Genomic DNA, 21,256 nt, shown 5'->3' with positions numbered 1-21,256 from the left:
GAGCCAAAATGGCTATACGACTCCAAATGTCTGACATGGCATAACTGACTTGTCTAGTCTATGAAACCTCTATTATGAGTCTGACTGGAAATCATAATTACTGGGACAAGGCCCCCAGCATACCTTTATATGCAAAACTAAATAGGGAAGTACAATGATTAAACCCCGAATGAGATGGGGCTCACCAATAAGCTGGTACGAGCAAATCCTAATGATCAGAAGCGTCGTCCTGTAAATCCGTACCTGCATCGTGAAATACAGGCCCCCGAGAAAATAAAAAGGGGACGTCAGCACATTGAATGTACTGGTATATAAAGCAACTGAAAGAAATAACATAGGACATGAATAACATGATAAGAACTGAAACTGAAAACCTGGACATGAACATGAGCATGAGTACATAAGCATGAAATTGAAACTGAAACTGAGTACTGGAACTGAACATAAACATGAGTACTGTAAACATGAGATAATCTGTAATAATCTGTAATGATCTGTAGTAATGACATGAACCACCACGGGGAGAAACGTGGAGTCTGATCTCCGCCCGATCAGCTAAGCCATCTCGTACCTTGTCGGGGCACGAGACATGAACATGACATGAACTGTAATACCGACATGAACCACCACGGGGAGAAATGTGGAGTCTGATCTCTGCCCGATCAGCTAAGCTATCTCGTACCTTGCCGGGGCACGAGACATGAATCTGACATAAATGGATCCAAATCCCTCAATGGGGAAAATATGAAGGAATCGTCCTATCTGGGCGGAGCGATCCTTATCCTACGTTGGCATACGTAGTTTCAGGCTATCTTGAGCCTTCTCGGTATTAGTACAACTCCCGAACATGAGAATAACGTAGTTGGCTAAGAAGCCCATGACTTTCGTGAATTAACTTGTACTTGTCTTGAAATCATGATTTCACGAAATAACTTGTAAACATGGTTTCATGCAATAATCTTGTAAACATGGTTTCATGAAATAACTTATAAAATAGTTTCATAAGATAACTTGTCATAGTCTTGCAAACATGTTCTTGATTCATGAGTAATAAGAATATTTCGAAATCATATATATAATTGACTTGAAAACATGCTTGTAACTTGCTAGATAAAATCATGAAGTTTCATGTAATCATATTGAGAACCCATGAGGAAGAATTCATGATTCATGGATTAAGCTAGGGTTCCTAATAACCGTAATGGAAGATTAGGAATACAACAACGAATATAGATACAAAATTCATGTACATAAATACTTAAATACGGGCTACCAATATGTTGGATTTAGTGCCCTAAGATTTGAACTTCATGGATATCAAGGAACGAAGCATGGGGAAGAACATAGAGATTCCCACATGTGGATGGAAGTTCTACATGCCTTAGTTGTTCCAAAACTTGAATTAAAGACTTGGATTTTGAAGAAGACTTCCTAAATCTTGATTCTTGAATCTTGAGATGGGTTTTCTTGAAAACCCTAGATTAGGAATGATTATTTCTTGTTTAGATTACAAGGATATATGTTAGAATTGAGTTGGAATAATTGGAATGGACTTACCTTGGTGTTCTTGATGTTGGAGGAGAGTAGGAGGTCGTTCTAGGGTTTGAGGGAATGAAAAATAATGACTTGAACTGATATAAACGAACATATAATGTTCTGGAAAATGCAGTTTACGTCCAGCACTGTGCTGGCCGTATTTCAAGTTTACGGGCCGTAAACTGCAATACGGTCCGTATTCTGTCATACGGACTGCACTGCCTCTCTTCAGTAAAATGGTCATAACTCTTTGTACAGATGTCCGTTTGACCCCCGTAAGATACCGTTGGAAAGGTATTTCAATGCTCTACAACTTTCATCAAGGACGTTTTCTCAAATTCCAAACACGTTTTGAAATACGGGCCGTAAAGTACAATACGGTCCGTATTTAACCATATGACCTCAAAATGTCAAATTCCAAAATGTTCAGAAATTCTTGGTTTCAGTTTACGGGCACCGTTCATGGTCGTAAATTGGATTACGACCACTGTTCATGGGCGTAAACCACCATATCACAACTGAACGGAAAAATTTCAATTCCAACATTCTTTATCTGATGTTCTAAGTCTAGGATCGAGGTCAAAACCTTCATTAAAGGTACGGGGTGTTACAAGTCTCATGCATAACCTCGCGAAGAACCGTTTTAGATAGACATAGTTGGATATTTTAAAGTGTTTTTTCATCCAACTCCTCCCATTGATCATATGTTGTAGACTCAGGTTTTCTGGATTTTTCAAGAAGAGCCTTCTTTAATCCGTTCAGGGCGAGAACGGCTTGCATCTGAACTTTCCAGTTACTAAAGCTTATCTTGCCGTCAAACTTCTCGATATAAAACTTGGTTATGGTAGACATCCTGGGTCTTAAACCTCTGATGCCACTTGTTAAGAATTAAATGAGCGATGCAGCGGAACCGATTAGGATGCACCGACACAAGAACAATAATGCAAGAAAACAATAAACATAATCAACACAAGATTTACGTGGAAACTCAAGACGGGAAAAACCATGGGGCGCGAAGTGGAGAGAAATCAACTATAAAGTAAGAAGTACAAAACAATTTCAACAGGGTGTCAAAGCACAACGAGATTAAAGGAAACGAAAGTTTACAAAACTCTCTAACCTAAGTGTGGAATATAGTCTTGTGTGTAGTCTTGATAGTCTTGATAGTTGTTCTCTTTTTCTTGATGTTCTGGCCGAAGATCTCCTTTAAATAGGGGTTGAAGACGTTCAAAATCCCAGTTGGAATGGGACAATTATCGAATCCCAAGTGAAATGGGACAATTTTGATAAATCATTTTGGGACATATTCTAACCTAATCTAAGTGAAATTTGCCTAGCAACTGCACTAGTTGACCTGGACAAATGTTAAAAAAATGCGAAGTTGCAATCTGCCTTAGATAAGCGAATTTCTAAAATTTGGGTTAAATTCCTAAATATATTAAGATGACCATATGGCTTAGAAGACTCAGGATATTTTAGCAATAATGTGATTAACGTGTTATAATATGTTAAATTATATTAACAGTGTAAAATAATTTACATTTGTATATAAATTAAAACCATTTTCTTTATTAGCTCGCTCTCATTTGGGTGTGGGAAACAAGTGAACGAATCTACTTCAAGGCAGAGATGGATTAATGATTTCGATGTGGTTGTTAATATTCGGGTTCAGGTTTGGGATGCATGCATAATATGTATTGGAACCTTGTGTTGTCCTTATCCTTCCATACTAGCATGTCTTTAGAGTATTGTGTCGCTTATCCTTCCATATGAGTGTGTCTTAGCATTATAGCCATAGGTTTTTGCCATTCAATATTCGTTATTATGTATTATTTCTTATACGTCGATTATCGTATTATTTTGTTGTAGTTACTGTTAAGAATGTTTTATCATTTTTTCTATATTATTTTGCCATTGCTTTGTCACTTCCATTTCTTTTTTTTTTCGAACTGCTTTGAACTCTTTTTCCTTGAGCCAAGGGTCAATCAGAAACAATCTCTTTACCTTCAAGAGGTCCTATTTTGTGAAATTACACCGAATAGACAACTATATTCTATAGTTGTATGTCTGAAGTTCATATAGTTATGCCTGAAATTTAGACATATAATAATATAACTTCAAATATATATGTCTGCAGTTAGGTTTCAAGACAAGCTTCACACGCGTATGTCTTAAGCAGAGGTACTTCTTAATGTTTTTGAACTTTGGCTATGAAATAAACGGGGATTCTGAATCATTTATCTATCCAATTGTGTCGAAATGTTAGGGCAATTTGCACTATTTCCCTTATTCGGGGGTGCTCTTTAAGTTTTTCCCCCTCAAATTGTTGGTCCTTAATTTTTGTCTTTCGCTTAAAAATTCATGGGTTCGGGTTTCGTATCCTATTCAGTCAAAAATCTAAAAATCACAAGGCAAATTTTACCTGCAAAATTCTAGCTTAAGGCAGAATTTGCGATAATAAACTATCCCTTAAGACAGAGTGTGGATGCAAACTCTACCTTAAGGTTGAGTTTGTTGCAATTTTTTAAATTTTATTTTAACTTTTAATTGAGCGGGGATTCGAACCCGGAACCCATCAGTTTTAGGCAAAGGGAAAAAATTAAAGCCCAACAATTTAAGGGGTAAAAATTAAAGACAAGTGCCTTCGAAGGAGAATTCGCGCAAAATAAAATAAAATGAGCAATCAGCAGAAATGCCTTTATTACGAGGTGGTCTTTAAGTTTTGTCCTTCAAAATTGTGGTCTTTAAAGTTTGTCCTTCGCTAAGGTGACTGCTTGGTCACTGGTTCAAAACCCCACTCAGGCAAAAATTAATTTTTTTTCGCAAGGCATAAGTTCAGAAAAAGGCAGAGTTATAGGTAGAATTTGCAAATTCTGCCTTAAGGCATAAATTCTGCCTTTTTTATAACTTCTGCCTTGCGGAAAAAAAGAATTACTGAGCAGAGGTTCTAACCCGTTATCAAAAGATCCCTAGCGAAGGGCAAACCTTAAAGACCACCCCAAATGAAGGGCAATCCACGAAAAAAATAATAAAAAAAAAAAACTAGGGATAACTACATGACATAATAAACATATAGTGGGTATTGACATTTAGTAGCTATAGTTTAGCTTAATTACTTCTTATAGCAAACATGTGTGTATTAATGGCATTTAGTAATTATATATATATATATATATATATATATATACATACAAAATAGAATACCCATCACACTATTCACTTCCAACCCAATCCTCCCATCTCTCTCCCCCTCTTCTCCCCACTGCTTCGTCGCCTGCCACCACTGACTATCGGAGCTTCGGCGAAATGTCGTGCCCCTTTGCCATCGTCACTGCCAGCCCCTTCCCCTTTTCCCTTTCTTCTTCGGCCGTACCCTTTTTTCCTTTCTTTTCCGGTACCAAAATGAAAAAAAAAAATCAGATCTACGTCAGAAAAAAAAATGTCGTCGTTGTATTTGCCGGAATTTTTTTCCGGTCAGATCTGAAAAAGTCTAGATTTTTTGGAGTATTTGTTGTATATTTACCGTGTATACAATATTTTTCGGTTGTATTTATTGTATACATGCCAAAAAAAATGGGGTATTTGTTAATTTTTTGGTGTATCTATGTTTTATATAGTATTTTTCGCCTGTATTTGTTGTATACATATCGGAAAATATGGCATATTTGTTAATTTTTGGTGTATGAATGTTTTATACTGTATTTTTCGTCTGTATCTGTTGTATACATACTGAAAAATATGATGTTTTTGTGGAATAATTGGTGTATATGTATTCAGTTTTTACTCGTTGTATTCATGAATACAACAAGTCAATTTATGAATACAAATAGCTATTTTATGAATACAGTGGGAAAAAAAATTGTTGTATTCATGAATACAACTAAAAGAAAAAAAATTGAATACACATGTGGGAGCTGGGCTGATTTGCTACAGAACGTAAATATTGAAACATTAGCTATGCTGTTTGATTAAACCCCAAATGTTTTCTATTTATGTAAAATGCTCATAAAACTGTCATATGCAGTGCTTTTTTACTTGGGCCAACCTGCATGAGTTATTGGGTATTGATATGGGCTAAATCAAGTTGGGCCAACTTGATTTAGCCACTCTGCAGAAAAGTGGGCCTGCAAAATGCAACTTACCGATCTTCATTTTTTTGGCACGGATTCCCTTCAAAGGGTATTTAATTTTTCTCCGGCAAATTGTTGGTTTTTAATTTTCATCCTTCGCTTAAAGCAGAAATATCTCTAGATTCTGGGTTTGAACCCATGCTCAATTAAAAAAGAAAAGTCGCAAGGCAAGACTTCGCGACAAGTCCGCCTTAAGTCAAAAAAGAAAAAAATTGTACCTTAAGACTTAACTTTTGCCCGAATAAGCCTAATTTTGCAACGAAACTCTGTCTTGCGAATTTGTTTTTTGACTGAGTTGGGGTTCGAACCCAGAACCTCAGGGTATATTAGGAAAAAGGCAAAAATTAAAGACCACCCCCGAGTAAGGACGATCGTGCAAATTAACCCCAATGTTGGATAAATTCCCTAGAACTATTCTATTTTTTTTTTTAGAAATTTTTAAGAAGGTTTAGTTCAATGCAATATCCTCATAATAGAGAAATTAGAAGGAAGTTTGTTTTAAAAATTCTTTAAGGGAAGTTCAGTGAAGGTTGCGTTTAAATTATATACGGAGTACATTGTCAATTTTTCAGGTTTATATAAAAAGGAATATTGCAGAATAAACTACTCCATCTGGAAGAAGTTTAATGCAATCGACTATTATATACCAAAGACATTTACACTTTACTTTACTACTATATATATAAGCATCAGTTGGTGCCTTTTTTCGTCGTCATTGATCGTCATCCGTCCTTCTATATATCTGAGGGGCATTTTCGTTATCTAGCACGTTGAAAGATTACATTTCATGGTGGACCCACAATTTGTTCTTTTTCGTTTCATTCCCCTAAGTTGCTGATGTCACTGTAATGACAGTGCATATCTCTTCTTTTTTAACTTCTCAAACCAAAGTACTAACTATATATTCCCAAAAATTAATAAAGGCTCATGAAAAAAAAACATTAAAGAAACAAAGTCATTTACGCTTTGCTCGAGTACACAACATTTAAGGTAGACAACTCAAAAATAGATTACAAATTAAATTATTCAAAAAAATATCAGATTAACCCAATTTTTTAAAAATCTTTATCACATATTATTCAGAAATAGTTAATAAATTTGTATTGATTATTAAATTGTTGTTGTTCTGGATAATATTTTCACCCATGTTAATAATAATTATCAGATATTTGTTTGATTCTTAATGACATGATTTAATAGCACACAAAAATATAACTTATTTTAGAACATAAATTTTAAAATCATTTAATTAAATCCGCTTAAAAAAATTGGCTTCCTTTTGGCTATAGATTTTTTGAGTTTTTGAATTGTGTTTTTTAAACTTTAAGTTGTGTAAACATGCATTTGACTTGGAAAATTTAGAAGTTTTGTGAGCGGAGACCAGTTTTTGGGACTTATAGCCTGTTTAGCCAAACTTATTTTTTCCCCTAAAGTACTTATTTTTTCAATAAGTGCTTATTTAAAAAAAAAGTGAGGTGTTTGACCAAGCTTTTGAGAGAAAATAAGTGCTTTTGGGGAGTAGCAGAAGCAGTTTTTCAGAAGCTAAAAAAAATAGCTTTTGCTCAAAAGCACTTTTTTGCAAAGCACTTTTGAGAAAATTACACATATAAACACTTTTTAAAAGCTTGGCCAAACACTAATTGCTTCTCAAAAGTATTTTTTAAATTAATTGGCCAAACACAAACTGCTTTTAGCCAAAAGTACTTTTTTGAAAAGTACTTTTTAAAATGAGCTGTTTTTAGAAGCTTGGCCAAACGGGTCTTTAAAATTTTTTTCAAGACAAGATTTTCAAAATTTAATCCAAAATTTATGACCAAGCACATGTTTAAAGATATATTTTTCAAATCTGATCCAAAATTTATAGCCAAACACTAGCTTAAATTTATGAACACTTGGCAGGATCGTCAACATGCTTGCTTGGCAATTTTGAGGGGCATCACAGTCATTTTACAAAAATTCATGCATTGCACACTTGTGTTTTTAAGCCTCAAAGCTTGGACATAAATTTCTTATGACAAAAAAACCGAAGCCCCTTTGTGATTTGTTTTTAAGTGAATAGACTTAACTATATATAAAGGTGATGAATGAAGTGGGCCAAACCCACATGTACAATTAGTTACGTGTAAGCTAATGGAAGGATGCCTATTTTACTTTATTTGTTTTCCAATTTGGTTTTGATATCTTTTCTTGAAAATTGATTAGGTGGCAATACTTGGATATGTGTTACATGCTGTTAACACGTTGCTATGGAAAAGTCTCCATAAATTCTTAATGTTCCTTCATAATTACAGAGTTCATATTATCAGTTAAGTGATAGAAGTTTGGTCCGTCTGGGAACAACAAAGTGTACTTCTCATATTTCTTTTTTCCCCTTTTTAACCAACGTTGCTGCATATGTATGTCTATGTGTACGTACAGGATGCATCTCTATCTTCTCATATAGTTTTAACTACAATAGCAAATCCTTACAATATCAAGTGAATCGAAGGTTTTTTCATAGCAAAGTAAGGAGAAAGAAGAGTTGGCATATAAGTTAATAATTAAATTTCTTATGATAAAAAATCCAAGCCTCTTTTTCTAAATGTCAAGTGTGTCTCAATTGATGTGACATCTCACGTGGCCCCACGTTACCCCACTACAAGTGCTCCTCTTAAATGTTTTGTGTCATTGTTGATGATACTCATTTCTGTTTCATTTTTTAATGAGGTGATATTTCTAATTTTATCTTATTGAAACGAAATGTACACAGAAAAGTTAAAATTAACTATTATTTGCACATGTAATTACCATACAAAAGAGTTATTGTAATAGAATAATAAACAAGATACTAATAAATATTTAAAAGGTATTCACCTATCCACATCATTCAAAAAATATCAAATGAGATTTATAATATTAAAATAAGGCAGATTACGCACAATAAATAAATGAAATTTGATAGTGAAAAACTTCTTTACACTAACAATGTATATATTGTTTGTTCCATTCTTCCGTGAATAATTTTCACCTATTAATAAAATGTCTTATTAATTTTCTTTGTTATTTTATTATTTTATTATGAAAATTAAAATATGATACATCTATATAAATAAAAATAATTATCTTATCTCCTTAAAATATATTATTTATTTACTTTTACCTATACACTATATTTGGCAAATAAGATTATATATTTTTATTGAAAAAAGCTTTATTATACATATAATTTATGTAGAATAATACTCAAATAATACTAATATAAATATACTTAAAATATTTATATTTTAAAATAAGATAGAATTTAATTACTTTTTTATTTTTATTCTTACTCTAATAAATGTGAAAAGAGATTAATGTCGTAAAAAAAAATATCAAATGGAGATCAAATAATGAATAAGGTAAATTAGTCAAATTATAATTCTAATCAACGTTTTCTTAAAAAAATCATGCAAAAGACAACATGACAAGTAAAATGAGCTAAACCGAGAATATTTACCAAAAATTAAAAAATAGCATTTCTTCGTTTAAATAAAAAATCAATTTCTACTTTGTTTCGTTTTAAACACATAAAATTAATTTAATAATTTGAATTAGAATTATCCAAATCAAAATTTGATAAAAAATAATAAGTATTTTACACCTTAAATTAATCGAATTAAAATTGAAAGTATCAACTGATGCTTAAATATTGCTATTGTTTTAGCTCAAAGAGAGGAAAATAGTTTTCTTTTAAACAAGTCTTCTCTTTTAAAAAATATTAATAAATTTGCCGATTTTGTATTTGTAGCAAACACTAATATAATAAAGTTTTAGATACAAAGCACAAACTACAATGATATATTAATCGTGTTTTGAACATAGTACATACATATACATATATCTATATATATATATATATATATATATATATATATGTGTGTGTGTGTGTGTGTGTGTGTATATATATATGCATAAAAAGAGTATCCAAACACAACTACATATATATAGATGTAGTATAATCTAAAGTGTTAGGTACATATTATAGAATAGACTCAAGACTTACAACAACCCTCTTTTAAAAGGTACTCCAATTGATCAAAGGCATATTGGTCCACATGTTATTTTATACCATGTAAAAAGCATCCCAGAATTCCAAAGGAAATGATGATTAGTTTGGAAACTAATATTCTAAACTTGGCCATCTTTGAATTCGAATTAAACTTTAACACCAAGAAATCTTTGAAAAATTAGACCTTAATGGAGCCATTATTCCTTATCCAATAAAGAAGAAGGTGATGAGATTAATTAGCAAAGCTACAAGCTTTATTTGGCTCCACTCTTTAAACAAGTCACCACAATGATTTTGTTTAGTCAAAAGAGAATGAACCAACCACTCAATCATTTAATTCATGAATTTCATACTCTTAATCAACTCCTAAGTTGTTGATTCAATTATGTAGGAACGGAGATTTAGAATAAATGAATTCAGAATGAGTGTGATTCACTGCAAAGTGCTAAGTTGTTGTGGACACTTTCTCATTTCTATCTTCCAAGTACATATGTGGAACTAGCGTGCGGTTGCATGGACGATTTTTTTAGGGTGTGTTTAGTATGACGGAAAATGTTTTCCTATTTTCTCTTGTTTGGTTGCACTTAAGATCTTAGAAAATATTTTCCTAAGAAAAATGTTTTCCATAAAAATTTGAGGAAAAATCTTTTCCGGATTAACAAAAACACACCAATGCATTCCCCAACTACCCCGCATGCCACATCCCCACAACTCCCAACTCCACCCCCACACCAACAAACCCAACCCCACCCCTCCCTGCCCACCACCCCACTCCACCCAAAACCTAAAACCACACCCCACCCTACTATACCCCAAAACCCCCCAACCCCAACACCCACACCCCACCTTCCACCACCCATCCCCTTCGAATTTTCTTTTTATATATTTTATTTTTCATTTTGATAAAGAATTTATAAGAAATGGAAAAAATTTCTCACCACCCACCTCGATTTTTTATTTTTTCAAGATAAAGAGTTTTTTTAACTCTTTTTATTTTTTTTGGTTTTTTGCAAAAACCAACAACCAACAACCAACCCCTCCGAAAAAGTGAAAAACAAAAGTTTTAAAGTTTTTTTTTTTTGGATTTTTACACCAGCCAGCCCCTCCCCCCACAACCCCACCCCCTCCAAAACAAATTAATTTTAATTTTTAATTTTTTTTCTTTTTCTTGGTTTTTTACAACACCCCCCACCACCCTCCAAAAAATTTAGTTTTCATTTTAAAAAAAGCTTTTTTTTTTTTTGGTTTTTTGCACCACCCACCTCCCAACCCGTGCTCCCCGCCACCAAAAGTTGCACTCCTTATTCAAAAACTTCATAGTGGTTTTGCTTTGAGTATATGCGAATGCTCTTAAAATGACATTTTCCAACTTGCATACCAAACACAATAAAATGAGTAGGAAAATCACTTCTTTTCCGAGAAAACATTTTCCTTCATACCAAACACACCCTTAATGTTTATCCTTTTTCCTTCTAATTAATTACCCCTTTTATCGTTTACAAACTAAGTTAGTTGTTTATTTTCAGTAGGATATCGATTTTTTCACGTTTGATTTGATTCTTGTATTAGAGTATTGTACATTGGTTGAATGTTACTCATATGATCTTAAACAAACCTCGCTTCATGAACTAACTTATAACGTTGAGTTAAACCATAATCCACTTTTCTAATAAATACTGTCAGAACTTGATGTTAAGCCTCATGTTATCCACATTCCAGTTGTTTAGTCCTGGGCATGAGGAGCATAAGCGAATGTAAGATTTAAATTTGATGGTTTTGAGCTTTAATTAACATTCTTACATCTTAATTCTTACCACTAAACAATTGCACTTCGAAATAATATATATGTAATTAAATATTTGTCGACCTTTAGTAATTCTTCATATTAAAATCTATTTTTTGTGTTGAAAATGATAAATTCAGTTGAATCCATCAACTGCATGGTACATCCCCCTATAGTGAGGAGAGAGTAATATCTGTCAAGATTCCCACGTTGGATATGGAATGGGAACATGAACTCCTTATAATGACTTAGGCAAACCTTCCCTCATAAGCTAGCTTTTAGGGTTGAGTTAAGCCCAAGATTCATTCTTTACAATATCTCACATTCCTTAATGGGAAAAGACTAAATATGTTATCGAACTATCGGAAAAGGTTCATTCATGTCACTCGTTAATAGTTTGGCTCAAAAATGCCACGGTCGTTACCATTTTAGATCATATATGCCATTTTTCACTAACAAAACTCTACTACTATCAGATTTTGTCACGTGACATTATCTAAACCATCCATTTTACAAGTGGCATATATGAGTCATTTCGTAGTTCTTGGCATATTTGAGTCTTTTTCCAATTCCTATATAATTCTCCATTTTTTCTAATTTTATGTAACAAGCTTATAAAGATAAGTTTGTCCGTATACTAATAGCATTATTATTTTACATGGAAAACTATGCTCTTTTATTTAATTGGATTATGAATCTAAGCTTATTCTACATCATTCACAATTTTCACATACTTTATGACTCTTTAAAAGATTTAAAAAAACACATAAAATTTGTTTAAGAAAAAAGAGAGAGACGGGTTTAAAAGAGAGTACACTAATGGGGCGTTGATGGGTATGAAAAGTACAAATGAGTGTGACATAGTTGAGTCTTCTCCCGATTACTATTAATTAATACCCCAAATTTCACTCATATGTAACTTTTAATACCGGTCAACACCCAATTAGTGCAACCCCAAAGTTGGAGGGCATTTTGCTAGCTGAGGCAACTCAATCTTAAAAAAACATTCCCAGAATTTGAACTGATAAAATGAATATTATAAATTTGGTTTGAACTTGTACTTTCCTTTTCACTCAATAATCACGACATACATAAGTGTGCAAGGAAGAGTGTAAGGAGTGAGCAATAAAAGAGCAACAAAGTAAGGTGTAAGCCTATCAAGTGGGCCGGACTGGGCCGGGCCGGGCCATTAAAACATGGGTCACATGGGGGTCGGGCCGGGCTTGGGGACAGAAAAGGGCGTCCCGCCCAGCCCTACCCGGATAGGGACTACACTTCGGGCTAACCGAGCCGGGCCTTTTTTTTTTAAGTTATAATACGAAAATAGACATTTACATTTACTAATAATAATAAAATTAACATTTACATCTAATGATAAAATTGCTAAACTAAAAAAAAGTTTAGTCGTTGTCAAATTCAAAAAGCTAGCCGTTGTAAATTTTAAAAACTAGTCATTGCCAATTTTATTTGAACCCTTATATTTATGAATAACTACACTTTGGTCATATTTTCAAACTATAAATACCCCTCCATTCTTCTTCATTTTCACACAATTCTCTATTTATCTAAATTTGTTATTCAACTAGTGTACATTACTTCACCTTCACCTTCTCCTCGAGTTTGAAGATCAACTTCAAGTGCGGTGTGGATGCATTTTGAGCGAGTAATGAGGAATATGTTTAATGTCAACATTATGGTGACATATATCACCACAAGTCCGAAGCGCAGGGTATTAGCCTATTGGGGGGTTGGCGGTAGAGGGGAGTACCGGTAAGGGTGTCAAGTGGGCCGAGCCGGGCCATATAAATGGGTGTCACGTGGGGTCGGCCCAAGGGCCGGGTCGGACCATAGTTAGCGAGACGGGTTGGGGCCCAGGTTGGATAAGGAAAAGGGGTGTCCGGCCCAGCCCCCTACCCGGGTAGGGGTACGTAGTGGGCTAAGTGGGCCGGGCCAGATTTTAGTTAGTGGGCCGGACCGGATTTTAATTATTTTTTAAAAAAATTCTAATACTAAAATTTATTAAGTTTGTTACTTTAAAATCTAGTTGTTGTCAACTTATTTTAACCATCAAGTTCCTTAAATTATACTTTGGCCCTATTTTCAATCTATAAATAATTGATCTTCTCCATATTATCTCACAATTCCCTACTCTCCTCTTTCCCTAAATTTCCTACTCATCTAAATCTCTCTCTCTCTCTCTCTCTCTCTCTTCCAACTTCCAAGTTCAAATTTCAAAATTTAAATTTAATGGATAATGATAATCCTCCACCTCCTACTCCAGTCCGAACATCAATTTCAAGTCCGGTGTGGTTGCATTTTGAGCGAGTAGACGAGGAACATGTTAAATGCCAACATTGTGGTCAAATATATCTCTATAAATCCGAACCAATTTTTGGGGGTACCGGTCCATTACGTAGGCATTTGGACAATAGGCACAAAATTGAACTTTGAAGTTTATCTCTTCTTTAAATTCTCCATCGATGCTAGCGTTTTGAACTTTTCATTTGTAATAAGTTAATCGCTCAAGTATGTATGTTTTGAATTTTCAATGTTATCAATTTAAGTTTGAAGTTTTATATTAAATTACTTATGTAGTCTTGTATCACATTCTCAACTTTTTATAAATTTTAACACTTAAATAGCCGTTGGGAGTCTTCATTCCAACAACACATGCAAGACATACACAAATATACCATTAACATATACAAGATATACACAAATACACCACTTAAATAATTTTTTTTTTTAAATTAATTCGAAGTGGGCCGGGCCGGGCAGGGTCCCCGGTGGGCCAGAACCCGGGATGTTGGTGGGCCGAGCTACGGGGCTAAATGGCATGTCCGGCCCAACCCCCTAATTTTTTTCCACTGGCCCAGCCCACCACCCTCTTACCGGGTTGGGGGGCCGGGCCGGTTATGGGCCGGGTTAGGTGAGCCGGTCCCGGGCGACCCGGCCTAATTGACAGGCTTAGGTACCGGTGTGTTGCATAGGCACTTGTGGAAAGACACGAAATTGAACTCTGAAGTTTATCTCTTCTTTAAATTTGCCCATCAATATTAGCCATTTAATTTGTATGTTTTGAACTTTTGATTTGCAATATTTCGCAGTTCAAGTTTGTATGTTTTGAATTTACAATGTTATCAATTTAGGTTTTAAGTTTTATTTTAAATTATTTATGTAGATGTTGATATGTCTATTTGACTGGACACGAAGTTTAAGAAAGAAGAGAATACTTTCAAACTTATGGTGTTAAATGAGTCACATATATCTTGTGTGGCTATAAATCATTGTATAAAGGTAAATTGTTTTCAAATATAGAAAGGTGTCATTCTTTGTAGCAAGGACTAATAAAGAAATATGTTCACGTAAATTGAAATAGAGGGAGTATTATATTTGATATAATCTACGTATCCACGGTGTATATGACATGCTAATGGAATTTTACTTTTATATAAAACTATCACAATCTAATATATACTATATACGAAAAATGTATCAAAGTTATATTTGTTGAGAAAACAAGATTGTCTAGCTTTAAAATACAATTTGAAAACTTAGTGCTCCATAAAAAGAGACTCCTAATTTATTGGAATACAATGTTTTTAAAATATTTATTATTAGTAATAAATGTAGTACTTATCTCTCTCTTTTTAAAAAAAAAAAAAATTGAAGCGGGCAGGTGCCCCGGTGGGCCATCACCCGGGCTATTAGTGGGCCGAGCTAGGGCTGTTCACCTTGTTCGGCCCAGCCCCCTAATAAATCCCACCTAACCTAGCCCCTTACACATCTTAGCGGGCCTGGGCCAGGCCGGTGGTGGGCCAAGTTTACCGGGTTCGGGCCGGGCCGACCCACTTAACAAGCTTAGTAAGGTGTGTGAATGAAAGAGAGAAATTGAAGGTAATTAGAAATTTTGCAAGCCCAAAGCTAGTTGTTAATTCAAAATAATGAAATTTGTGTGAGCACCTTGGGGATGAATCTAGTTTACACCACCAAAAGATGTGGTGCAGCGGATAAAGTTGTTCCTCTTTTACAACTTGTTTGGATGGTTGTTACCTATCGTATTGTATTGTGTTATTAGCTTACATTCAATGTTTGTTACTTAAATTTTAATGTATCGTATCGTTAAATTCATCGTTACGTAACAACGACAAGTCACATTCTATGTAAAGACCGATTTGGTGTTACCGCATTGTTACCTTATTTTTTTTCTCTCAATTTTATTATTTAATAATTTTATTTTATCATGTATGCTACCTTTTTATGATAGCTCTATCACATACCCTACCTTTTTACATAGATTTTCCATTCAAATTGCTGATGTGTGAGATTATGTAACGATACAATCTATCCAAATGTTGTGTTAATTGGAGGTCTCAGTTTCGAGCCCTGAGTATAGAAAAAACCTTGTTCTCCAGAATTGACCCTATGCGGCGCGAAACTGGGCTCCAATGCGAATATCGGACGTGGATAGGAAAATTGATAAAAAAAATTATAGTTTAGAGAAATAGGCTGAAGTGCTGGAATCTGCTTGAGTCCGAAAAGGTAGAAACAATTTCTAACATCATAGTCGGGAAAAGAAATTGTAACGAAGGCTTTAATTCGGCTATCAATGCCAATTTCGTCTCGCATGTAAAATTCTCAACACGATTTCGAAGCCTCATTGATCCTTCAATTTCCAAAGTCAATGGCGGTGGAACAGGTAAGAGACCAAGATCTCTTCTCCCTTTGTGATCAAGCTTTAAAACAAGTTTTGTTACATTTGAATGATGTGAAGGACGAAAATTAGTTTGTTGATTGTCTTCACTACTTACAAATTATGAGAAGTGGGAATATTTTGTTTTTATAACCGTGGTGGCGGGGTCAGTTTGTGTTCACCTCGACTATTTTTATGGATACCTGCCACCTCCACCAGCAACAGATACCAGATAATTCTGTCCACCAAAGCTAAGACATTTAGAGAGAAATCACCTAGTGTTTTTGTCTCTATTGAACAGTAGGCTTCCCTTGAGTGCTAAGTGGGAAATTTAGATAAGCATGGGACAAACTTGATCCGTTCAAGTTTTAAGGTTTTACTGCTTAACCTTTTGTATTTAAAATTATGAGTGCCATTTTATTAATTTTCAAATGTAAATATATGCTCTGCATCGAAAATTGATGTGTGCAGGAGACTTCTCAGTCATTAAAATATCTTCTGCTGCCAACAGCTAGCATGTTATCAACTTCAAAAGTTATGTTGTGTCTACAATCAGGAACAAAGGACTAAGATCTTAAATGACTTTAGAAAAGTTTACAAACTGACAACTACTATCTTAAAACTATATGTCTTACCAGAATGTGCTGAAAGGTCTATATACACCCGTTAAGTCATCTTGTAATTGTAGTAGAAGGATTCTGTACAACTCTTTATTTGAAAACATTACATAGGGAAATACAAGTGGTGAGCAATAAAAGAATGCAACATCAATCAACCATTTAATAACAAACTAATACTATTGGAACTAACTAGCTTATGAATATGAACAGACATATATTTAACACCTAAATCTACTTTTTTTTTTTGGTGAAAAGAAAGAACATTATTGATCACCAGACAAACAAATGCAGAATTTCCTACAGTGATACTAAGACTGAGGCATCCTTATGTCTTAGATCATATGAAATCTACTCATTTATCAAGGCTTTCAAGTAATTCAACCTGAGAAAATTGAAGATTGGTCTCTCTGGGACAGTTATGTACTTGACAACCCAGCCAATTGGCCAAGATGCAACTGCAAATCCAATGCAGATTCCCCATTGACCCCAATTCAACCTCTCTGTATGTGCAAACTTCTTTAGAAACTCCACCATTACCACTTGGAGAACCAAAGTTATTCCGATGATTGCGACAAACAACTTGTTCTTGTGTATTCCCTCAAAGACATTCTTCTTCTCCAGGCTTCGCGCATTGAATTCGTTGAACACTTGGCAAAGAACAAACATGTTGAAGATCAATGTATCGTTTACCATCTTGTTGACACCAAAGACCGATTCGCCTTTGAATTGTAAGGTCAATAAAACAACAATCTGATATAAGGCCTGAGCCATTAGATTCCTCCATATAACCTTGGTGATAAGTGGCTCAGTCCTACCAACTGGTTTCTTCTTTATGAGTTCCTCGGTTGGCTTCTCTGTCGCAAGTGCTACTGCCCCTAATGTGTCCATGATCAAATTTACCCATAGCAACAGTACTGCTGTGAGTGGTACCTCTCCAGCTGAAACAGCTGCTACAAAATTGATCACGAGCGCAGCCATATTTACTGTGAGCTGAAATTGGATGAATTTCTAGATGTTGTTATAGACGCATCCTCCCCATTTCAGAACTATGACAACTGAAGAAAAATTGTCATCCAAGATGACAATATCAGAACTCTCTTTAGCTACTTTAGTGCCCTGAATCCCCATAGAAAGTCCTATATTTGCTTCCTTTAAAGCTAGGGCATCATTCGTGCCATCACCTGTGAAAGCGACCACCTGACCTTTCTTTCTCAAGCACTGCACCATTAGAAGTTTGTCAAACGGGGAAGATCTTGCCATCACACGAATATTTCCCACTCTCTCCATCCATACTTCATCTATTAGGTTGAGAAACTCTTCATCTTCTATGACTGCTCCATCATCTACTTCCTGATTAGGATGAAGAATCCCACATTCTGTTGTTATGGCTTTTGCAGTAAACACATTGTCACCAGTGACCATCTTGATATTCACACTAGCATTTTGGCAATCTTCCATAGCTTTCTTGATGCCAGGACGACATGGATCGTTTAGGCCAACAAAGCCTAAAAGAACGAAAGAGTTGTCTGGAGTATTTCCGTGTTTTTGTTCATTGCTCGACTCAGCTTCTGACACTTGCTTGTGTGCAAATGCGATACATCGAAGGCTACTGGCAGCCATTCCTTCAATTATCCGATCACATTCTTCCTTATCTGATTCCTCTAGAGGTTTTATGTTCCCTTCTAGATCATAGTAATGAGAGCACATTCTTAAAATCATTTCAGTAGCACCGTTCCAATGTGCACGAATTGTGCCATCAGTAATGTTCTTGATCAGGACGCCGCTCTTCTTCTTCTCTGAATTGAAAGCTTCCACATGAAGAATGTGGAAATTTCTTTTGACTTAATCCATATCCATGTTCAGTTCCATAACAGCCCACGAAAGAATTGCTTTTTCAGTTGGGCTGCCTGAGAACTCAAAGCTAGAACATGGTTCGGAGGACTTGAAAACACTACCTGTAGTATTTAATCCAACCTCTAGATGGAACAGTTCAAGAAATTTTGCTGAAATAGTTGTATGACTTTCCGCCTTTACGTGTTCTTTTTCTAAGAAAAACTTTGTCACAGTCATCTTATTTAATGTTAAGAGTGCCTGTTTTGTCAGTACAAATGGTGGTGGCAGAGCCCATAGTCTCACAAGCGGAGAGCTTCCTCACCATTTCCTGATCAGCCATCATTCGCTTCATTGAATAAGCCAGAGTAAGTGTAACAGCTAAAGGCAATCCTTCAGGAATTGCGACAACAACAATGGTAACAGCAGCAACAACAATTCCCACCACAGCATTGATCACATCATCCGATGAAGTCTTGCTCCCGTTGAATTCTTTTATTCCATTCTCATATTTTGTGGTCCCGGTAAAGTATCATATCAATAGGACAACAAGAACTAAGAAAGCAACTAGCAATCCAACTTTACCTATCGATGAAGTAAGCTTGTTGAGTCGTTCTTGGAGGGGTGTTTGCTCGTTAGAATCACCACTAATTTCCCTCATCATTTCACCCCAGGTCGTGCTCATGCCAACTGATGTCACAAGCATCCTGCCATAGGCATCGGCAACCTTAGTGCCAGAAATTAAAAATGGATTTTCGCTAAGGTTAATCTCAACATGATCACTTTCCCCTGTCATGCTAGATTCATCCACTTGTAAAGAGTGACCTTCCACCAAAATCCCATCTGCAGGGATTTGATCTCCAATCTTCAAGCAAATGACATCTCCAACAACGATTTCGAATATGGATATCTGTTGGCGCCTCCCCTTTCTAACGGCTTCGACCGCAATATGTTTGCTCACTTTGGAGATCTTATCAAATTGTCTGTTTTGTCTAAAGTTACTGATAGACGAAACAGTGATGACAAGAAAGACGGCAACAAAAATACCCCCTCCATCGTACCATCCTTCTTTTGGTCCATGCTCCTTAATTCCAAATCCAAGAGACAGAGCAGCACAGAGCAAAAGGATAATGATGGTGGGATCTTTGAATGCTTCCCAAACAAAGATGAAGAAACTTTTATTAGGTGGCTTACGACACGTGTTTGTTCCAAAAGCTTCATGTCTATGTGCAACATCTTCTGGGTCTCCATTTATACCCTTAGTCGTGTCACTTTTGAGAGAAGCTGCAACACCTTGAACACCTCCAAGGTTAGAAAGCTTGTCAACACTTTTATCTTTGACAAGCTTAGCTAGACTTGACTGATTAATGCCAGAGAATAAAGGGTGTTCTTGAACAACATCAATGGCGATTCTATCAGTTGATACACGAGCTTTTCTTGGATTGTAGGCAGCTCCATGCAGTGCTTTAGTGCTGGTCGTCTTAGTTTTGAAAGCTCTGGAACAAAAGATGGTGGCCAAAGCTAAGTGCATCTTTTTTTGCTGGAGATGTCTTGTTTGGCTGGCAAATCAACTGCAATGTTCATGCAGAGGCAATGCAAGTTTGCTATCATGGATAATCTGTCCATAACAACTAAGGAGGAAAAGTAATATTTGTAATTAGTCCTCCCTCTGTCCCACAAATAGTCTTCCTTTCCTTTTTAGTCTGGTCCAAAAAGATTAGCATCTTTCTATATTTAGAAACAATTTAACTTTATGTGATGATTTATAACCACACAAATATCTAAGGCTTGTTTTGGACCACACATTTCAAAAGTCTTTATTTATTTCTTAAACTTTGTGCCAAGTCAAACTAAGACAATCTTTTTGGGATGGACGGAGTATAATGACAAAAAGAGCTTGGCTAGTTTATGGAATAATTAAGCTTAAAGTAGTTGTTTTGATATACTGGAACAAGAAAAGGACAAATAATGGAAGTGTGGATGAAAAGGCTAAATCGTGTTTGGAACTGGATTGACAAAGTTGGATTTATGGACAGCCCCTTATATAAGCCTGTGCTGGTACGCGTTAGCTATTAACTATAACGTCAGGTTGTTGACTTTAGCTACGTTTCCACTTGCAGGCATACATGTATGTTCTTTGCAAGTTTTCAAGCACCTTCCACGCTATTGGGGTTATTATGTGGTAAAATTCTCTACGATATAGTATGATTATTAATTATTAAAATTTTCTACGATATAGTAGGATTATTATTTTATACTCCACATATAATTGTTTATAATAAGTGTAGATTGGTCTGAAAAAGAAAGTGACATGACACTACTATCATAGGTTAATTTCACAAATGGTTACTGAATTTACTCTTTATAATACTAAAATTATAAATTATTTTTTGTAACAGTAAAGTTAATAAACTATGTGTTAGTTGCCCAGAAAATACTAATCACTGGAAAGTGAAATTTCTGACGCTTGAAAATGATATATCGTGGCGTCACACCATCATTTTGTCCATCGTGTACATGCCACGTGTGAAACTTTTTATTGAAAAATTTCATATGGTCATAACCTATATTTTAAACATAAATAATTAACACAAATTAAAAATAAAAGAAACTTGTTGCGAATCATATGAACAAAGG

General features: G+C 35.1%; 1 pseudogene; it reads right to left on the bottom strand.

Moving 5' to 3' along the window:
- Positions 1–16,843: 16,843 nt before the first annotated feature.
- Positions 16,844–20,622, bottom strand: LOC132610583 (putative calcium-transporting ATPase 13, plasma membrane-type; annotated as a pseudogene).
- Between the last annotated feature and the right edge of the window lie 634 nt (positions 20,623–21,256).

Source organism: Lycium barbarum, chromosome 9 (genome assembly GCF_019175385.1).
Source record: "Lycium barbarum isolate Lr01 chromosome 9, ASM1917538v2, whole genome shotgun sequence".
NCBI lineage: Eukaryota > Viridiplantae > Streptophyta > Magnoliopsida > Solanales > Solanaceae > Lycium > Lycium barbarum.
This window is presented reverse-complemented; position numbering and strand designations above follow the sequence as displayed.